This window comes from Sceloporus undulatus, chromosome 1 (assembly GCF_019175285.1).
Source record: "Sceloporus undulatus isolate JIND9_A2432 ecotype Alabama chromosome 1, SceUnd_v1.1, whole genome shotgun sequence".
Taxonomy (NCBI): Eukaryota; Metazoa; Chordata; class Lepidosauria; order Squamata; family Phrynosomatidae; genus Sceloporus; species Sceloporus undulatus.
The window spans coordinates 338,950,471-338,972,651 of NC_056522.1; the positions used below are offsets into that span (position 1 = coordinate 338,950,471).

General features: G+C 40.8%; 1 protein-coding gene across 1 annotated transcript in view; it reads right to left on the reverse strand.

The window, feature by feature from the left end:
* The window catches only part of LTBP2 (latent transforming growth factor beta binding protein 2), a 229,350-nt gene extending 213,010 nt beyond the window's left edge, over positions 1–16,340 (reverse strand). Inside the window, exons 1-2 of the mRNA XM_042444931.1 lie at positions 16,090–16,340; positions 11,641–11,929 (exon numbers count right to left, since the gene is read on the reverse strand). The gene's annotated coding sequence lies outside the window, so the exon portion shown is untranslated. The remainder of the gene's footprint in view (positions 1–11,640; positions 11,930–16,089) is intronic.
* Between the last annotated feature and the right edge of the window lie 5,841 nt (positions 16,341–22,181).

Sequence of the window (22,181 nt, forward strand, 5' to 3'; positions counted from 1 at the left end):
TGGAAGTCCCACCCCCATGCGTGCCTGACCCGAATTTCCCACCCCCTGACCCAAATGTCCCACCCTCAACCCAGAAGTCCTACCCTGACCCAGACGTCCCGACCCCATTCTGGGAAATTGGGGGGGCATTCCAGGAAGCCAATCAGGGAATTTCCTTTGAGGGTGATTGGCAACACTGGGCAATACTTTATCTTTATTAACACAGGCAATACATTCTCCTTGTGAACAACAAACACCAACGTTATGTCAGGGATGATGGGAGTTGTAGCTCTTCACCTCTGGCTCGAACTCACCACCTTGTTACGCACCGGTGCTGACCAGTTTTGGCCAGTGGTTAAAGCTTTGCTCTAAAGCAGCAGAGTTACAGAGAATAGGCTGAAGACCCTGACAAACTCTCCAAGCCTTCTCACTCTTGCTTCCACATTAGTCTTCACACTTCTTCAGGATCCAGCTGGCTCTTGTATCTTCACCCAAGACACCAGACAACTCAGTAGTCTTATATAAAAGATCTACTTTATTCTACTATATACAGCTCCAACACAACTCCTCACTACTATCCACTACTACCCACAAAATACATTGGGATTCATAGGCATTATTATAGTCATTGGAAAATACCACCCACTCTTGTCAGTTTCCACCCGGTGGGCGTGTACAACCATTCTCATTGGTTCTCTTGTTTCATCCCATAATTAATGATTTCATCATTTCACCTTGTCCACTTTAACAATTCTCAGGTGTGTTCAATTATCCACTTTGCATTTCTGTCCTTGGCATTTAGGACTTGTTAAATACATTACCTTTTACACCTGTGTGGCTCCTAATTGCTTCTGCTGAGTCATCCTGACTCTCACATACAAGTTTTATTTCTTTCACTGTATATCCCATGTTGCTTTTTCCTTAACACGTTAAGGAGTCTATTGCAGGGCTTTGGCACAGCACCTACATCCCTCCAGATGTGAATTAATTACTACCCCAACCATTTCTCATTAATGATGAAGCTGCCTGGGACTGGTGAGATCTCTAGTTGAAGGGCCACAGGTTTCTCAGTCCTGCTCTAATTATTGTTTTCTTTTTTATTAGATGCATAGACATGAGGGGGCAGGTAATGAATAGAGAGAACATATTTTCATCTCTAGCACTCCAAATATGGAATACTCTTTACTGGAAGGCTTGACTGTTGCAAAAATTCAGATGCAATCCTAGCATTTCTTATTTCATAAACTTGTCTGGGTTTTAAGGTCCTCGGAGTAGGTTTTTCTCTCAGTCCCACCACATGTTTGGTAAGGACACAACAGAGGGCCTTCTTGCTGATTGCTCCCAGACTGGGTAATTTCCTAAGACTAGGGACTTATCTAAACTGATGAAAAACTCTATAGGCACCCTGAAGCCAGTGCTGGCAGTCCTAATGGCATACAGCTACTTCTGGAGAAAGATCTATGGTTTGTTGCCCTTCATCCAACTTTGCTCTGAACTCAGAAACCCTGGAGTGAGTTCATTTGTCATGTGGACAAATGGATCTGATCTGATTTGCCCCAATCCACTTGTTCACATGCCATGAGCTGCACCATCCCCCTTCCCCTGACTGAACAGCACAAGGAGAGGGGATAAACTGCTTTCAGAGCTGACACCACCTCCTCCTCTTTATGGACAGGAACTCGATGTAAAGCCTGCCCAATGTGCTGCCGCTTCATCTGAAAACAGAAACAGGGCCCAGGCTCCTTGTTGATCAATGCCCATTTCTGTCCTCAGCAGAAGTAGTGGTGTGCTGGCCAAGCATTACATGGAGATTTTACCTGTGCAGAAGCAGCAATAGTGGCTCCAAAAATGGAGATGAGCCAGTAGCATTGATGCAGTGTCATTCCAGTTGGCTCATGTGCACAATTATGTGGCACTGAACTGTATTTTTCCCAGTGCATGTAGTCGTTCTCATGGTCAGCGCAGGGAATAAAGCCCCAGACTGGCCCCATATTAAGCAGGTGGTGTAGACATGCACTAGGTCCCTTCCTCTGCTCTCTTTCTGCCAGCAGGCCAAAGCTTTTTTTATTTATGCAAGTTTCTGGCTGTTAACTGGCTGTTGCAGAATATTTTTTACAACAGGGGTACTGTATTGTTACCTTCATTGTTATATTTTTTTTATAAAAAATGTTTTTAATGGGATTGCTTATTTGATTTATAAAACTTTTGCACTACAAATTGTTCAGATATATTTGCTTTTAACCTAAGTTGTAGGCCACTTTGGGTCTTGTATTAGGAGAAAGGCATGTTGTAAGTAAACTGAAATAAATAATTAGATAAATAAAATCCAATATACACTTATCTATTAGTAAATCTGATTTAATGCAATGAGTCTCAGCTATGAGCACACCAGGGATGTGAAATTTCAGGGGCAGAGAAGCCAGCCATCCTGGGGTGCCACTTGAGTCATCAGAGCTTTCCAAGATCTCTCGCCCCCCCCCCCCCCCCCCCCCCCCCCCTTAGGTGCTTTGACAGCTTTTTATGGATTTCTTCCCAATCTAATTATGGAAATACCTCTTCTAAGGCAAGCATCCCTGGCTGTGTATGTTCATGCTCATGAAAAAAATAATGAAAATCTCACCATACACCCCTTCCCCATGATCCCACCCCACCCCCAGTGCAGGATCAAAATGCAGACTGAGGAGTAGGCCAGATGTTAAAATGATCAAAGCAATCATGAAAAACATGGAAGCAAAGGGTAATTTTTTTAAATCTCAGGTGTAACCTATGAGAGCAGGAAGAGATTAGGATTTGATTTGAAAGTCAGTGAATGTCATGTCAACAAGGGCTAAAAACTGATCTGAGATGCATTGTCAGCCCTATGTAGACTGGCTGTTAGTTACAATAAGAACTTCCTGTCATCCATATTATATAGAGCTTGGCTGGTTTTTAAGGCCCTCAAGGGCTTTTTCTCAGTCCCACCACTGTCACAGGTATGCTCGGTAGGGACACAACAGAGCCTTTTTGGCGGCTGCTCCCCATCCATAATAATAATAATAATTTTTGTTTTATTTATATACGCTATTCCAAAGATCATAGCGGTGAACAGCAAGTAAGCTAATTAGCAAGTAAGCTAATTTGCCCCCAACAGTCTGGGTATCCATTTTTAAGCGACCTCGAAGGATGCAAGCCTGAGTCGAGCTTGGGCCCTTTTGCGTGGTCTTGAACTCGCAACCTTGGTGTCTTGAGTGAATGGCTGCAGTACAGGCATTTAACCACTGCGCCACCAGGGCTCCATGGAATTCCCTAAGTCTTCTGGGCCCATCACCAAGAATTTTGTCCAAGATCTATGAAGTCGAATGTGACCCATGGGCTGAAAGAGATTTCCCATCCTTGGGGGAACAAGACACAGGATGTCCTGTTAAAGTTTTTCGGGTATCAGGCAAAGACCTTTTAAAAAAAGTTTTTCTTCATTTGATCTTCAGTGTTTCTTCCCATTTGTTTTCTGCCTCTGCCATTTTCATCTTTTGTTATTTTATGTTTCTACGTTTGGTATGGTTTTTTTTTACATTATTTTGGAAGCTGCCCGCAAACTGAAGTGTGGTGTAGAAATATTTTAAATATAAATAAATACCTGGGACTAGCCGAGTGTATTGAATAAGCCCTGAAGGGTCTGGCTGAACTGGTGTTTGTGCTTCTCATATTTCCTGTTGCTGATGTCACTGAAGGATTTGGCTGGACTTCCAAGCGGCTGCATTAGGCTTAGAAGTTTGCATGCTAAGCCTTTATTCTCTCCAAGGTCCTCATTTCCATGTAGAGGATGAGTTTTGCGATAGCATGTGTGTAGCTATTGAATCCAGAGACTTCATTTGATAAACGCATACTGTTTGGGGGTTTATTTTTTTCCATTTTTCGCGTTTGGTTTGGTTTTTGTTCTAAGGCAAAATGTCCTAAGCAACTCCACTTAATTGTTTTCTTATGTAGTACTTGAACAAAATATTTGATAGCTAAACCCAACACTAAAGTGATCCGGGCTTGCTGATTTTTTTCCCCCTAAATTATTTCAGGCATTTTTCATATTACACAATGTTTACGTCGGAGCAAGATTTTCCTCCCAGGAGGTAGTATTTCCACTTATTTGGAACAAATATGAATCGGCTGTTTACACAGCCAATTAAACTTCTTTGGATAACTACACAACAGCCAGAGCCAATTAGTTCTTGGAGCAATAATTGAAACTATAAGCATCTGAGAAAAAGGAAAGATATCATTTTCCTTCAAAACATAAGAATTTAAAGAATCCACCTGAAATGAATGGAATGATTGATGAAGTGCTCTCCAACACACTGCACAGGCTCATACACATGCGGCTCAAATGGACAAGAGAGAGAGACCCAGGAAAAATAATAAAATCATAGAAACAAGAGCGTTGCAAGGGAAGGCAAGAGCATCTAGTCCAACCTCCTGCCATTCAGGAATGCACAACTAAGCTCTCCTGAGAAACAGAATTCACCTCTGTTAAAAAAAACTTCAAATGAAGATGATTTCATCACACTTGGAGGCAGTCTGTTCAACTGTTGAACAGCTTTGCAATCAGAAATTTTCCAAACCTTTACACACTGATTTTTTAAATTTGATCCCACTAGTTCATGTTCTGGTTTTGGAATTGCAGAAAACAAGAGGCTTATTGCTTTCTGGCTTGATTTGCTCTAGGACCCATTTATTAGGGTTTTTTTAGTGGTCTATGATATCTGGTGCCGTGTCGGACATGGGAGACCATACAACAGCACTGCTTCCATCAGCATAGCCTCTTGACCCACAGCAGGGATGTAGCTAGGGATTTTAGGAAGGGGGGGGGTCCAGACTAAGTGCCACATTATAATGGGGCTTGGGTGCAGCGGCACAGCAGCACACACCATTCATTTTTCTAATGGAAGGGGGGGTATGCCCAAGAACCCCCCCTGGCTACGTCCCTCTCACAGGAATAACTACAATCCCACCATTATGGAAAGTTGTGCTTCATAGGCTCCTAGCCTTATCCGTTCATTGGTATTGTTGTTAGAGTAGACCTCAACTCATACAACATTGTGGATAACCCCCTTCCCCACTGAGTCTTGTGATCGATGCCCGTGACTCCATGATTGAGTTATCCATCTGGCGTACGATCTCTCTCTTTCTCTTTCTTTCTACCTTTCCTAGCATTATTGTCTCTACCAGTGATTTGTGTCTTCTCACGATGTGGCCAAAGTACAACAGCCTCATATTACTTTCCATAAACTGACATAGCTAGCTATTCAACCTGGAGACTTAAGGTGGGGATGAAGCTATCATTTTATTTTCTGCTCTGCCCTGGACAGCAAAATATCTTGGCCATTCATTGGCCAAGATCCTGCTGACTGTTCAGGGATAGATCGGAGATTTTTCCCCCCAGAGAAATGGAATTTTATTTTGGGGAATATCTGAAAAGCACAGAAGAAATTTAATGAGAATAGGGTATGAGGAGTGAAAATGGGAATACTTTATTACAAGGATTGAGCAGATGTATAATTATTATGTTCTTTTGTAAAAGTATTAGTACTTATATAAATACTGATAGAAGTGTATAAATACTTATACATAATGCCAAGAGACCCCATGATAGGCAAGCTGTAGGGTTGCCATATGTCAAAATGACTTGAAGGTACACAAAAGAAAAAAAGTATATAGAATGTAAAAATTTGAGATATAAATATTAATATATTTAAACTGACTATATTAATGTGTATTTATCGCGATTATAGAGATTAGAAATAATTTGGTGACAAGGTTATGTTTATTAATACAGGTATGTTTTTAGTCTTCTTCTGGTCTAATCTAACATCTGATATCAACTAATAGCAAATAGCAGCTTCATTTATATACTGCTTCATACCACACTAAGCACTCTCCAATATGAAATGTAGTAGCCAGAAACATACTCAGGTATATATGAGGTACCTACAGTTTTATTACAATTCATGAAAGCTATATGGATTATAAACTTATAATTTTTGTATAATTATTTAATTTATATATATTATATGTATGTAATGTATCCTGTATATTTCAAAACATTTTAGAAGTGGTGGGTGTGGGTTTAATAAATAAATTTATTAATTCATTCAAATATTATATATCCAACATTCAATATTAAATAATAGAATATTTAATATTTGTTACATTTGTTAAATATTAGTTAAATATTATTACTTTTGTAGCATTGTTTATTTTAAAATTTGGCCTTCAAAACTTGTATTCAGGGAGGATTAATTATCAATGAACTTGTTAAAATATATGATCTTTGTCAGAGGATGGCTCACTCAGAGAGAACGCAAACTGACCTGTAGGCGTGCAGCGCAGTGGCAGGACCATGCCTAGAAAGGACTCAACCATAGGGTTGTCATGAGTCAAGGTCAACTCGAGGGCTGTTAACAACCACAAAAAAGAATTACCTAGGAATTATGATGACTTTAAAACTTTTTTTAAAAAATAGATGACTCTGTTACTATTGTAAGATCTATAAAAGTAAGTACCATCAATAGCCAACAACCCAGGAGAAAATTATGAGAGGTTTAAAGATTCTGATTTCATGCTGCAGATATGGGGACTGACTTGTATCAGATATACAGACATTTCCATCTTGAGGTATGCTTTTTGTTCACATTTTTACAAACTTCCCTCAAAATCAGGCACTTTGCGCTCCTATTGGAATGCTGGAAAATATACAGTAAAAAGAAAGAAACTAGGAGAAACAGATGATAAAGTACTGGCCTTTGATGCCAGAGAAAGCATTCAAGATATCTCTCTAGCTATACTGTTCTAACACATTGTTGTAAAGTTAAGTATAAGCCGCTTTGGGTCACATGTGGGAGAAAAAGCAGGCTATAATTAAATAAATAATAATATGCCTCACCAAACTATAAACTCCATGATTCACAAGATGAACAGTAGCTAGGCAATTAAAGCAGAACAGAGTGCTATAACTATGTAGTGTGAAAGTCAATAATCCATGTGTGCAGGTGTATGAAAAACGCTACATGATATTTCCTCTTTCTTTGTGCCTGAAGCTTGTAGTTATATAAATCATAGAGTTGGATGGACCATAAGGCTCATCCAGTCCAACTTCCTTTGGCCATGGAGGAACACACAAAGCACTCCGACAGGAGAGTGGATTCAGTAAACTTACAGAAGTATTAAGGGTGATCCCATGGTCAGAAATACAAAGAAAGGGAGTTCAGACCGGATGGGAGTTTCTCAAAAAATACTGAAGGCACAATTTCAAACAGTTCCAGTGAGAAAGAAAACGGGAGGTGTCTCAAGAAACCAGGATGGATGACTAAGGAACTTTCATCAACCGAGCTAGTTTGAAACGGAAACTGTATAAAAAATGGAAAAGGGGGAAATCACAAAAAGGAATCAAAGAAATAGCAGACATGTGCAGGGGTAAAGTCGAAAAGCTAAGCACAGAATGAACTCAGGCTTCCTAGAGAGGTTAAGAACATAAAAAGGGCTTTTTTTTGGATATGTCGCAGCAAAAGGAAGAAGGAAACGGTAGGGCCACTGCGTGAAAGATGGCAAAATGCTAACGAGAAGACAGAGAAACGGCAGAATTACTCAACACCTTCTTTGCCTCGTCTTTCAGAAAAGGCAAAGGTGCTCAACCTGAGGATATGGAGCAGAGGACAGAACAGGGGAATTTCAGAAAAGATATAAATATAGAGAGGAATACCTTGTTAATCTAAATGAATATAAGTCTCCAGGACCAGATGAACTACATCCAGAGTATTAAAAGAACTGGCAAATGTAATATCGGAGCCATTGGCAATAATCTTTGAGACTCCTGGAGAACCGAGAAGTCCCAGCAGACTGGAGGGAGCAACGTTGTCCTCATCTTCAAAAATGGGAAAAAAGAGGATGCCAACATTATCGTCCAGTAGTCTGACATCAATACAGGAAAGATTCTAGAGAGTCATTAAACAGAGAGTCTGTGAACATCTAGAAAGCAATGCCATAATCACAAAAAGTCACATGGGTTCAGAGAAACAAGTCATGCCAGACAAATCTGACTCTTTCTTTGATAATAAATTACCAGCTGGTCGATGAGGGAAGGCTGTGGAATATATAATCTGATTCAGTAAGGCCTTTGACAAGGTTTCCCAATATTCTTGCAAACAAGCTGTAAAATGTGGGCTAGACAAAGTAACTGTTAAATGGATGTAATTGGTTGACCGGCCGAACCCAAAGGGTGCTCAAACATGGCTCTTTTCCTCCTGGAGGGAAGTGACCAGTGGGGTCCCACAGGGTCGCTGTCCTGGCCCAGTGCTATTCTCACTTATCAATGACCTGGATGACAGAATTGGGAGCCACTTATCAAATTTGCAGATGACACCAATTAGGAGGAATAGTTAATACCCAGAGGACAGAACCAACATTCAAAATGACTGAATAGACTAGAACTGGGCCAAAGCTAACAAATTAAATTCAACACAGAGAATGTAAGGTACTGCACTTAGGGCAGAAAATGAAATGCACAGATATAGGATGGGAGACACATTGCTGAATGAAAGTACATGTGAAAGAGATCTAGGAGTCCTAGTAGACATAAGTTGAACATGATGAACAGTGTGATGTGGCAGCTAAAAGGCCAATGCAATTCTAAGCAACAATCAATAAAAGTATAGTGCGAGATCAAGAGAAGTAATAGTGCCACTGTATTCTGCTCTGGTCAGGCCCCACTTGGAATATTGTGTCCAGTTCTGGGCACCACAATTCAAAAAGGACATTGAGAAACTGGAGCGTGTCCAGAGAGGGTGACTAAAATAGTGAAAGGTCTGGAAACCTTGCCCTATGAGAAACGACTTAGGGAGCTGGGGATGTTTAGCCTGGAGAAGAGAAGGTTAAGAGGTGATATGATAGCCCTGTTTAAATATTTGAAAGGATGTCACATTGAGGAGGGAGCAAGCTTGTTTTCTGCTGCTCCAGAACAGGACCCGGAACAATGGAAGCAAGCTACAGGAAAAGAGATTCCACCTCAACATTAGGAAGAACTTCCTGACAGTAAGGGCTTTTCGACAGTGGAACAAACTCCCTCGGAGTGTAGTGGAGTCTCCTTCCTTGGAGGTCTTTAAGCAGAGGCTAGATGGCCATCTGTTGGGGATGCTTTGATTTGGATTTCCTGCATGGCAGGGGGTTGGACTGGATGGCCCTAGTGGTCTCTTCCAACTCTATGATTCTATGACAAATGGCCATCCAGCCTCTGTTTAAAAACCTCCAAAGAAGGATACTCTTAACAGTTTCTGGGACAATAGAGCTATCCCAGGAAGATACTGGGTTTATAATTCATGAGCCAGGTCGTGCCAAAATGTCTGAATGCTGACCAGAAACAAAATTGAGTGGATACCTCTAAGTTCATTTTGCAAGATTTTGAACTATCTAGTAATAATATTTTGGAACAATTCATCATTGTTGATGAACAAGATAACATCATTATGATCCAGAGACCACCAACAGTCCTTGCAATGGTGGCACTCAGTTTCTTCACAAGGGATGATGATTCAAGACTCAGTCAGCAGGAAAGGTCATGGCCACAGATTTTTAGAAGGTATTCTGATGAATGATTATCTTCAGGAGGGTGAAACAGTTAATGCAGAATACTAGTCAAAGGAACGAAACAGACAGCCATATAGGGGTGGCTTGATGCCACCTCTTTGAGCGCCGGATCAGGCCCACAGCGATTGCATGTTGCCGTCCCGATCTGGCATTTTCCTTTAAAGTGCTATAGAAGTCTTTCTTGTTTCAGATACAGAAGATTAACACAAGAGCCCTGCTGGGATGGTCAGGAACAGGTGGTGCTGTGTGGGCACCTGCAACCAAAGTGCATTTCCTGTTTCTGTATGATTCTTAAAAATAGAGCTAGACAATTTGTGGTCCTCTAAATGCTGTCAGGCAACAACTTTCAGTTTTCCTCATTATTGGCTATGCTGATGAGTGGCTGATGAAAACTGCAGTCCAAAATCTTCGAGAGCTGCACTTTTCCTACCCATGTTGTAAAGCATAATTCACTGTCTTTCTCACATAAGAGATGTACCAATATGCTTTACTACAATTTCTTATATGCACGCAGATTACGTCTTCTTCTTGCCTAAGAGCATGAAATGAAACTTGCAGACCTGAACTTACTACATACCTCAAATATTTCATAGATGAAAATGGGGACACATGTGGCCAAACCATATTATTATTATTATTATTATTATTATTATACTTTATTTATATAGCGCTGTAGATTTACACAGCACTGTACATACAGACAATAAAATCGATAAAAATAAAACTTGCCAATGGCGTGCATTCTACAAAATACATATGGGAAACTTGTTAAGATGATCTGTGCCCAGAAAGGCATGGAATCTGTAGAATTTCTGAATCTTCTGAGGGATTTTTGCATCGACAGGGCTGGTGATTCTATTAAGGTCTTGGTTTCACTATGGAATGGAGATGGCAAGGATCGATACAATAGCTCCTAAGCAACCAATCCAGTGTTGTGGAGTCCATAATTCACCTTGGTTTACAGAAGATCTGTGGGCAATGAAACAGGCTGGAACACAGGAGTTTATCACACGGGAGGAATTTCTCTTAATTTCAAATGAAAAGAAAGTGGGGCCAGAACGCATTTATGTGAATTCACTAGTTCAGCGAATTTACGTGAATTCGAATTGCATTTGAACTGACTTCCCACTGCCCGAAAATAGCTTGCCATTGCCTGAAATTGCATGCAATCACCTCTCATGCAATAACGTGAAACCCCATGATTGTGTTCGGATTGCCATTGGATTATACTTCCAATTTCCCTTGTCTGATAAATTCCACAGCTAGACTTCAGGTGGTGTAGCTCTCAGAGTGAATGCAATCAGAAATCAGCAAAGACTGTGTTATACCCACTATGCAGCAGAGAGGTGAGCCAAAAATTCATATTATATCTCCAGGATTGCACTTCCCACCCAGTAAGACTTTCCAAGTGGTGAGAAGTCTTTTGGGTACAGGCCCAGAGAGCTCAGGTATACAACCCACTATTACCTGCTGTGAAAATTTTGCCAGGTGCTTCAAGGAAAAAGAGTTGTTTGCATTTGCTCAGAACTTGACACTACACTTGTTACAGAGCCTAGGGAGGTGGTAAAAATGGCAAAAGTTATGGATGAGATAGAACACACAAACTAGGACAAGCTTCAGTAGTTTACATTTCCCTTAGTGTAGTGAGAAATGCAACCCACCTGCTGAGGCCCATCACCTTCAAAAGCAGACTGTTCCACTGCTCTGCAGTTCATATCATCAGAAGGTTTTTAGAAAATAAATTTGCCCTATCATCTATGTGACAGCCCTTCATATATTGTATTTAAAGTTGACTGTCATATTGCTTCTAAGTTATCTATTCTCCACACTGAGCTCCTTCACCTTTTCCTGCTAGGATTTGGTCAACAGACTCCTCATTCTCGTTGTCATTCTCATGGATATGGTCCAGTTTGCCAATATGCTTCTTACATTCCACTGCTTATTACATAATACTTACATCTTTGAAGCACACATGGAGCACAGTTCAGAAGGAAAAAGTAACATTTTAATACCACTATCACCGATGGTTAGACCACATGTGAGGAAGACACATACCACTAGTTATTGACCCAATAGAAAAAATAGCCACAGCAGCTTGTCTTGAGATGTACTTTGGGATTTTTTTTCTTTCTTCTTCTTTCTTCTTCAATTTAATGCTGTATGTATCTAAAAATAGAATTTTTTTGGATTGTGCACAAGCCATTCTGAAATCTCTCTTGGCATCCAAACCTTAAAAGGCACCCCTGGGACAAGCTAATTTCCAGCTTAGGGCTGCATATACTGTACTGTACTCACATAAGCTCTACAATCTCATCCCATATTTATCCGTTCTTGGGGGGTGAAACTGAAAAACAAAGAAGTGCAATGTTTGTGAGAGATTATAATGCAAGTTGGACTTTAACAAACTATTCAGTGGGAGCTTGGTGGATAAACAGAGAATATCTCATTTGTCTGGAACTCACACAGGGAGCAAAGGTTGAACATTTCAAAGCCAATCATACTGTAAGTTCAAGACTTCATCCAAAAAAGATTAACTATGGAGATCTAGAGAGAAAGAAGCCAACATCGCTAAATTAAACAAATTATCTGTGATGACAGTGTTATACAGCCTGACCATTTGATGCTGGGAACTTGGACAACTGTGTTTGGCATCAGCTGAGATGTCTGTTGCAAGATCAACTGCCCCTATGAAATCTTCAAAGACAAATTCTTGTTCAGAAACTGCTTAAAAGAGCCAAAAGATATGATTTCCAAATCCAAGGGTCAATTATCCATCGAGCATCTTTTGCATCTTTTCCTCCTGTGTGATTTTTTTTGTGTGTGTGAAAAGAGGAAGATTAAAAATGGAAGATGATGACTTTTGCACCACCACCCTCCATCAGACTCCATGCTTGAGGCAAGATGACTGCAGGACAAATGCCTCACCTGGAAGTACTTCAGAAGTCAAAAGGTAGCTAACTATGAAGACATGTCTTGATGTTCTGCAGATTAAAGCTATACATGGGGGACGTGGATTTCTGTTATTTTGCCTCTGTGGGAACAAACCCTTGCATATTTAGACTGAAAAGAGTCATTTTGATAGTTTGAGAGTGCACCTGTTCATTCTGGACAGATGCGCCATCAGTTCCTTCATTTCCATTATGAGAGTAAGAGCCTCCGTTGTTCAAGTCACTCTTGCTCCCCCCATCCCCTGCTTTCTTAACCTGAAGGAAGAAGCTGGCTTGGTAGGCAAAGCTGATTCAAGATCTTCCTTTTTAAAAAGTGAGGATTAGTCATAAATCATTATCCATCACCTCCTCCTCTTTTGGGGACAACATAATCCCTTTAATATCAAGCATTCTAAAATTACAGTACCCTAGGATTCAAGCATGTTTGGCAGTTGGCTGCCAGATGTGACTCCTGGCGCCATCTTCCTTAGACTAATTAGCCCCGTTTCTTCTTAAGAAAAGGTTCAGGACTCACATATGCTTCTCTCTCGCGCTCTCTGAGCACATCCCTTAATAAATTGCAGATGGGATGCATTCCATGGACTGGGGATCTGGCTGCTGCAAGGGGGGCTCCGGCCAAGAGGGGACATTTCTCTGTATTCAGGTTGAACTGATGAATGTTAAGCTTGTGGATCAAAGGCTGTAGCACTTGATGCTATTCAGGCATTAATGATGATGGGTGGGGCTTCTGTTTGGAGCATATTTACAGGTTCTCTCTTGTTGCAATTCTGGGAAGGTTCTGATTTTAATTGTTTCGTAAAGGCCATGTGCCTTTTGGTTTTAATATTTTATTTGCTCCTCTGAATGACTCACATTTTTTTTTCTGTTCCAAAGCCCACAGTTGGGCAATACCAATTTTAGAACCTACCAAAATGTCACAAAATATTGGGAAAGCTTTCAAGTTTTCCAGAATAATCAACACATTTCAGGATGACATGCCAGAACAAAGAGGTCTCTCCGGAGACACCGGTTCTGGAGTTTACTGCATGCCATCATCTTGGAAGAAAAGTGAGCAAAATTATACTGTAGTGAAAGAATATGATTGGACTGCTTTGCTCAGGATATTGAGATTCGTATCCTTCACCATCAAAATCTGTTGGTCAAAAAGACTTCCTGGAAAATGATCTCATCTCAGTATGTACGTGGCATTTTTACCATAAGAAATAAACCAGTTATTTGTGTGATAGAAAAACGCAAAAATATATTAGCAAGGCGGAGAAATGTTACTTTGTTGGCCTACTCCCCAAATCCTTCAGTCAACATGCTAAGGATTTCCAGGATTCTGGGAGTTGTAGTTTTAAAACTGTAAAAAAAAATACACAGCTCTGTATATTTGATTAGTTTTCAAAATAGAACTGTGATGGCCAAGTCATGGTTTAATGCAATATTTTTATTACATACTTCCGCCTATTGTTTTAAGCCATAGTGATCAAAATTTGGCAACAGTGGTAGAATCTGAATGATGCCAACACAGAAAAGAAACATGACATTTTTAGGACATTGGGGCCAATTTGGCAGTACCCTTAATTGTGATTGTTGCAAACATTCCATTTCTGTCCAGGGTTGAACTGGAATGGGGTGGAACAGGGTGGTAGGAGTAATTCTGCAAGAGGCCAACTATACTTGATGCTGATGGATTGATGCTGGAATGCCTGATGTCTTTAGGCCTACCCCGTTGAGAGTCTTTGCTGCCATTTTCCACTATGAAAGAGGTTTGATTTACAAAGATCATGTATGAATAGGTAAATGTACAAGCAGGACTTGTTTTATTTTAAGGGGCATGGAGGAAGCAGCAAAACTGAAAGCTGAGCCAACATCCAAAACACTGGTACACAGATTCAGCTCTCATATCAGTTCCAAACCTAATTGAATGTAGGTTTCAGCCCATGAGGGACCTCATTAAGATGATGATTATTAACTTTATATCTCACAAGTGCAAGATAGCTTAAAACATGCAAAAGTCAACATAAAAACAATACAGCATCCTCTTTTTTTAAAAAAAAAAAGCCTTTACTTCTAAAAGCCTGTCATAATACTTTTTTAAAAAGCATTAGCATTCAGCAGAGGATGGCTGAAGAAACTTGCCAAAAAACCCTGTGATAGGTTCACCTCAGGGTTGCCACCACCACTGTTCCCAAAGCTTAGAAGAAGTACTGTACTTTATTCTGTTCATCTAAAACTTACTGCTGGACTTCTGGTGGCATGGTGGTACTGACAATCAGTTTTACTATACAGTATAAATACAGTGTGCATTATACCAAAATGTAGGAAAAATATTTTGATTTATCTGTTCCATGCCATTAATAATTTTATAACTTTCTATCCCATTCTGTTTTGTTTTTGTTTTAAAGAAAAATCACATGCAGCCTTTCTTTATAGAAGTGCTGGAATTATACTTGTTTTAAATACATTTTCCTGCCTTTCAGTGGCCTTTTAGAGATGGGGTGATTAAGAAGGGTATCCACAGTATTCCCAATATGGTTGCACCACAGGCTCCAGGAAATCTTACACCCAGCAATGGAAAAATTCACAAAATAAGAAATAAAGAAGATTGAGAAACCGTGGAAATGGGTATCTTTTAAAGAGGAGCCACTGCCAGAGTCAACAAGGCAGCAAGGAAAACTCTTTGGAATCACTCCATACTTTCTCATCAGACATGCCCTAAAACCCTTACTGTTCTTTAAATGACCCCTACTGAAACAATAAGACATTTATAAATGATGTTCACTGGGTATTTTCACTGATACTCACTGCTCTTCAGGCCACTTCCACCAATTCTATAAGATCTATCACAAATCCTCAAATGCAAACCCAGCATTGGAAATGACCGAGCCAGAAAACCAGACATCTGCCAATGAAGGTCTGCTGTCAGGACAAAGAGTGTGGAAAGCAGGCCAGCAACAACCAGTTTACAAGCCGATGTTTGTTTAATTTAATATTCATTCTGCTTTCACTTAAACAGGACACCTCTGAGACACAAGACGGGACAGAGGCAAAGTCCAGACCTGTGGGTGTCTAATGGCCCAATGCTTTAGGAGTAGTGTTGTCTAAACATATACATTTACATTAACTATGGCCTGGACCACACATTGTGAAGGCTGGCACAAAGCTCAATATGTAAACATGTGAATACAAATGAGAGGGGAAACTGGGGAGGGGAGGCATAAGAAATGAAAACTCTTTCTCCTGAGATATGTGATACTGAGAATGCGCAAGCAAAGCAAGAGGGCTGGCAAGAGCTTGTGGTAGTTTTTGAACAGTTCAGACTGTTCTTTGTTCAGTCATAACACTGTTCCCATGCCCACTTAGTAATACCACCACTGTGCCAGGTTAACAAATTTGCAAATATGCAGAGGCATTTTTGTGGCTCCCCCACAACTCCTCTCAAGGATTCATTGAAGCAGTGTTCAAAATATTTTCTGAAGTGGTTCTCAATTTGCATTTTCTAGACTCAAGGATTTTATATTCTCTTTGATTTCTTTATCCCTCCTTTTTCCTATCTGAAATCTCAGCATACCTCATTGATAGCCAGTCTTCACTTAGGCTTGTGCTGTAAGTGGCAAAAGCAACAGTGGGTTGTGACACCCCAGACAGGAGAGTTTCTATTCTGTCTTTCTCAGCTGATTCTTGAGATCAAGGGCAGAATCTGGAGCCCTGGATGACAGTTCTTCACACAGATGAAAACTGGGACATATCAGAGTGTGGTCAGGAAGGCAAAAATTATGAATGAGGTGGAAGACACCAGTTGAGAGAGGCTGCAGCAGTTTGTTTCTGTATTCCCCAGCTGAAAAGGGCAACTCTCCCCTTGCTGAGTTAACTGAATGCAAACTACTGTACTTTTGGACTTTGAACACAGCTGGAAGTAAATGAAGTAAACTATGCACAAGGGGGCAAAGTGAGAGAAAGAAAGAGAAACTGTGACATTTTAAAGAAAAATCCATCAGTGATACCTTTACTGGCCAACCGAAATGCACAATATACTTGTTGCAAGCTTTCAAAGCTCCATGGGCTTCTTCATCAGACAAGATGTTACAAACCAAACAGAAGAGGGGGGGACATTTTAGTTAGATGTCTGCATGTTGTTTCAGTCCTTAGTAAAGATGTTATGATAGGATATCTTTTGCAGGCAGGCTCCTCCTCTTTCTGGCCATGGGACAGTAGGGAGATATTTCAAAGTCCAGGAAATATAAAGTCCATTTGCATCTCAATAGGGACCCCTCTTTTGCAATCCAATGTCTCCATTCCAGTGAGGTCATACATGATATCCTGCCACTGGTTCCGACCTGGATTCCCCCAACTAGCATGGCGATGGGCAGGCATTTACATGCCCACCTGCTGCTGTGCCATGGAGCCGCTACCATTGCAAACCTCATATCTCCCACCACTGTCACATCTATCCCAAAGGCCCCCTCTGCAGGCCTTAAGAATGGAAACAAGGCACCTGGCTTCACCCACATGGCCAGGTATCCCTTCCAACATCAGAGGCCATGGCAGGGGCCTTTGGGGCAGACGAACAGCAGTGGCAGGTACATTGCGCATTGGGCCATCCCATCTGTAGACTGTCACCATGGAGTTTCCTAGAAACTCCATAGCAAACAGCTGGTCTTTTTGCACTGGATTAAGGCCCCTTTGGACTGTGATCAGACTGGAACTGCCATATCTTTGTCCAGACTGGCCAATCCCAGCCCAGGGCTAATAGCCTGCATCTTCAGGACAGGACAACGTGACTCCAGAGGGAACACAGGCCTTTTGGCCTATGCGTACAGGTCCTAGGACTAGAAGAGCATGAAGAACCAGGCTGCGGAGAGTGGCATATGTTTAGACAGAAGCAATACTAATAGCCTTGGTGAGTGGAATGTCCCCAGAGACTGTTCAGGCCTTCATGACAGGGAACAGTACCTCAGTAGAGGTTTCAATCAGGAGCACAGCATGACAAGCAGCACAAGATACTCCTTTTCCAGCTTCCCAACCGCAGCCTGCACTCTTAAGTGGAGACACTGCAACACTTCCCCTGCAACCCAGACTCAACATAGATAAAGGCTGTGTGGAAGAACAAGTCAGGGAAACAGTGTTGACAGCCTAGAAGGTGGTGAGGAAATTACAGTGACAACTGCAAGATTGCCTATTAATTCCTATTAGAAACAGGGCTCCCTCAATTCAAATGCTACTATGGTAACCCATAGTTTCAGATTTCCTAAAACTAAACAATGACAGATCTATAGCAATGGAGAAAAACAGGTATATGAATAGTACAAAATAACAATGACCATAAAATAAAAGTTTAGGAATATTATGAGACCATCTCATAAGTTGCATAAATAGCTTAATGAGACTCACTGAATGAGGCTTTCATATACCTAATATCCCCCTGCTTTGCTATATTTTACCACTGTAGTTTGTATGTACTTTTAGTGTAGTTTTAAAGAAAGTAATATGCACTCAGTTGAACAATTAAATTAGTTGCTCTGCTAAAGGGCATTTGTGTTTCTATCCACTCTTGTCTCTCAGCAAAAAGACAAGATAATCTCCTGCATACACTGGTCTACCAAACTAAAAGTTTCAAAAGTCAATTTTGTGGAGGGAAGAAAATCAACAATGGCCTTGTTCCCACTATGGTTTAAACCAGATCATGATTTGAAATGATCTGGTTTAAACCACCATGGTGCCCACTTAATTTGAATCGCTGAAGTGATTTGGAAAGGGGGGGGGCATAATTTTTGCCCATTTAACCCATGTCAAAAAGTTGCTGGTAAAATGGGGTGTCTGGAGGGCTGAATTGATTTATTTAGAAATAAATTGATTCAGGCCAAGTGGGAACAGGGTGGATTTGAATCCGCAAGTGGGAACCAGGGAGGCAGATTCGATTCCACTCCCTGTGATGGGGGGGAGCTGCAATGGCTCCGGCCTGCTGGCCTCTAAAAGTGTCCCTTGCCCCTCCATACAGTCTGTCTCTTTGGCCTCCTTCCCGGGCAACCTCCTTCCCAGTGTCCCTGGCTTCTGTGCGACTCTCCTTCTCTGCGACCTCCTCTGCTGCAACGGAACCCAGCACAAACATAGTGGGAACCAGAACCAGGGACCAGAACCAAATGAAGAATTCGGATCCAGAACCGTACTATAAGGTAAGTGGGAATCACCTCAATGTTTACCTAACAAAGCTCCATCATCTTGTGTAGTCAAAGGCTTTCATGGCCAGCATCCATAGTTTTTTGTGGGTTTTTCGGGCTATGTGGCCATGTTCTAGAAGAGTTTCTTCCTGACATTTCGCCAAAGTCCCCATAATGGACACCATGACACTCATCTGACAGATTTTTCCAGAAGACAGCACAGCCCTGTTCGAACATTGCCTCACCACAAGCTATTTTCAGTGGGACAATGGATTCTATGAGAAGAGAGATGGGGTAACAATGGGAAGCCCTCTAAGCTCTGTGATAGCAAACTTTTACATGGAACACTTTGAAAAGCAAGCCCTGGAAACAGCATCAAAAAAGCCCACAACTTGGTTCCGATACGTGGATGACACTTTCACCATTTGGAGTCATGGAGAAGAAGATCTGGCTGTGTTCCTGAACCATCTGAACAACATCCACCCCAACATCCAATTCACTGTGGAAAAAGAAAAGGAAGGAACAGTGCCATTCTTGGATGTCCTAGTCATCTGCAAACCAAACCAACGTTTAGGTCACACAGTATACAGAAAACCTACACATACAGACAGATACTTGCACAACAACTCCAACCATCACCCAGAACAAAAAAGAAGCACAATCAAAACACTGATAGACCGGGCAAATTGCATCTGCGAACCCCACTTCTTGAAAGATGTACAGAAGCACCTGGACTGGGCTCTACAGGCTAATGGTTATTCCAGACATCAGAAGGGCTGCCAGGCCCAGAAAAACCCAGATGAGGGAAGACAAACAGCTATCCTAAGGGAAGATATTTTACCATACATCAAAGGAGTCACAGACAGAATAGGGAAACTGGTGAGGAAACACAACCTTCAAATGGTTTACAAACTGACAAAGAAAATCCAGCAAATACTTTGCTCAGCCAAGGATCAGAGAGACCCTCTCACAGCCGCAGGAGTTTACTGCATACCATGCAGCTGTGGACAAGTCTACATAGGGACCACCAAATGCAGTGTGCAAACAAGAATCAAGGAACACGAGAGGCACTGCAGACTGGGTCAGCCAGAAAAATCAGCAGTAGCAGAACATGTTACAAACCACTCTGGGCATAAAATACTGTTTGAAAACACTGAAATTCTGAACCATGCCAACCACTACCATGTCAGGATGCACAGGGAAGCCATCGAAATCCACAAACACCTGGACAATTTCAACAGGAAAGAGGAAACCCTTAAAGTAAACAGGGTTTGGCTACCAGTCCTGAAAAATAGCAAGATGAAGACTCAACAAATGCAAATGAGAAATCTCCCAGCAAACAATGAGCACTATCAAGCAGACACTAATCCTCCGCTGCAGACCCTCCCACCCTGAGGCCTGCCATTAGCAACAGAACAATACACATGCAAATCACTCCTGCCTTTCCAGGTCACACAATACATATACCCAACTCCTTTCCAGGCAAAAATTTTCTGAAGATGCCAGCCACAGATGCTGGAGAAACGTCAGGAAGAAACTCTTCTAGAACATGGCCACATAGCCTGAAAAACCCACAAAAAACTCCATTATCTTTTTTCCACAAGGATTGCCAGACCAAAAGGGAATTTCTTTTTTATTCCAGACAATATTACGCAGCCAAACATTGTATAGCTGGTATCTTTTGGATAGTATCCTAGTTGTGTCTGTGACTTGATCCTGTGCTTTTTTCCTTCATTTTTTTCAGTATCTGAGGCCATCCAAGCAACCTGAACAAAGAGAGCATTGATGCTGGGACATGATGCCAGCTATTACTCTTAAGTCATTTCATTTCTGTCTTGTCTTAGAATCAAATCCCAAAGGCAGGGGATTCCCCCCCCCCCCCCCCGGTGGTTGAAAAGTCAGTTATTCCATTTTATATTAGTGCTTCCCACTGCTGGTATCAGAGGGCAAACTATACCAGACAGAACAAAGTAATTATCTGTTAACCTTTCAAAAACACAACAGTGGACATTCAGGATCCTCTTTCTGCTTCTGAGACCATGATTCACTTATCTCTGCTACTTTGTTTCAGATATTCATGTATCTCACTTTAAGGAACCTTATATCTGATCTAAAGAACCATAAGAAGGAAGCCTTGAAATTTGTTCTCCAGCAGCTAACTGAACAGGCAAACACAGCACCCAGTGGCCATCTTTCCCATGATTGTATTTATGTTTAAATTATCATAATTATTTCTAAATTTGCACCTTTACCTACAAATTAATATGCGAACTTTATGCTGATCTTGTGTCCACTTTCTTCTTCTTTCTGAATAATGCATTTCTTATTAAGTTTATCATATGTGTCTTGAAGATTTAAGTAAGTGTATGCTGCATGGGGGGTGTTTATGTTTCGTTTTGATGAGGAAATCTGATATGGATCAATTAAATAACATTAATTTCACAATACAGACTGGGTCAAAAGCAATTGGAATTAATTGCCCATGTCATAAAAAAGGCAAATGATACTTTTCAGGAACAGAACAATATGAAAGAGCTTCAGGCAAGCAAAAATCCAAAACAAAATATAATAATAATGTGAATTGGTTAGGAAATCTGCTTATCCCAATTGTGAATAAGAAAACTGGAAAAAATATAAGATGAGATCAACAGCTTTCTTAAACAGGAAAACAAGATATGAAGTATATCATGCAGAGATAAGGAAATATATAACTAAGCGGTACCAAACAACTATGTTTCATATGTCTGAATGTTTAGTTTAGTATCCTATCTTTGTGTTCAAAGCAAAAGGTGAAAGGGGTTCAAAATATAATTAAAATATATTGAAACAATAAAAACAATACAAAAGAATACAAAAGGCAAAACATAATGCTAATTATATTCCACTATCATTTCTGAAGACAACAGGAAGAAACAGTAATGCTCTCTGAAAGATGTATTGTTGGTAAGAATTAGATACCATATACAGTTAAAAAAAAATCTTCAAACAAGGAGAATCTCTTTACACTGAAGGAAAAACTAGCATTCTTGTCTCAGATGTGGAGACAACTTTATTGTCCAGTTAGACCCAGATTTCCCTAGAGGGAACCTCTTGTGACATTGTCCTCTGAGCATTTGTAGCACATGAAGTTTCCTTAATCGAAGATTCCTTAATTAAAGTTGATTCTGGCCAAGAAAACAGCAGCTGCTGCCTAGCTCTAGGTTCCAAGGAAATCAGAATATTTTGATAAATCAACTACAGGAAAAGTGGGAGAAAAAGTAACAGCTGGAACTCTTATCTGAGGAGAGCTTGGCCCGAAAGCTGAAAAGGCCATGTCTACTGTCTGAGTCTGAAAGCTTAGAATGTGGCCCAAAAGGAAAAGGGAAGGATTTGTTTGAATAAACCAAATCTTCCCAGTTTGAAAAACAGGGAGAAAATAAATTAGGACTAAAAGTTGCAAAATGGCAGACTGGTTCAGATGAGAAGTAACTTGGACAAGTAGCTATTAAGATTACTTGGCATTAGA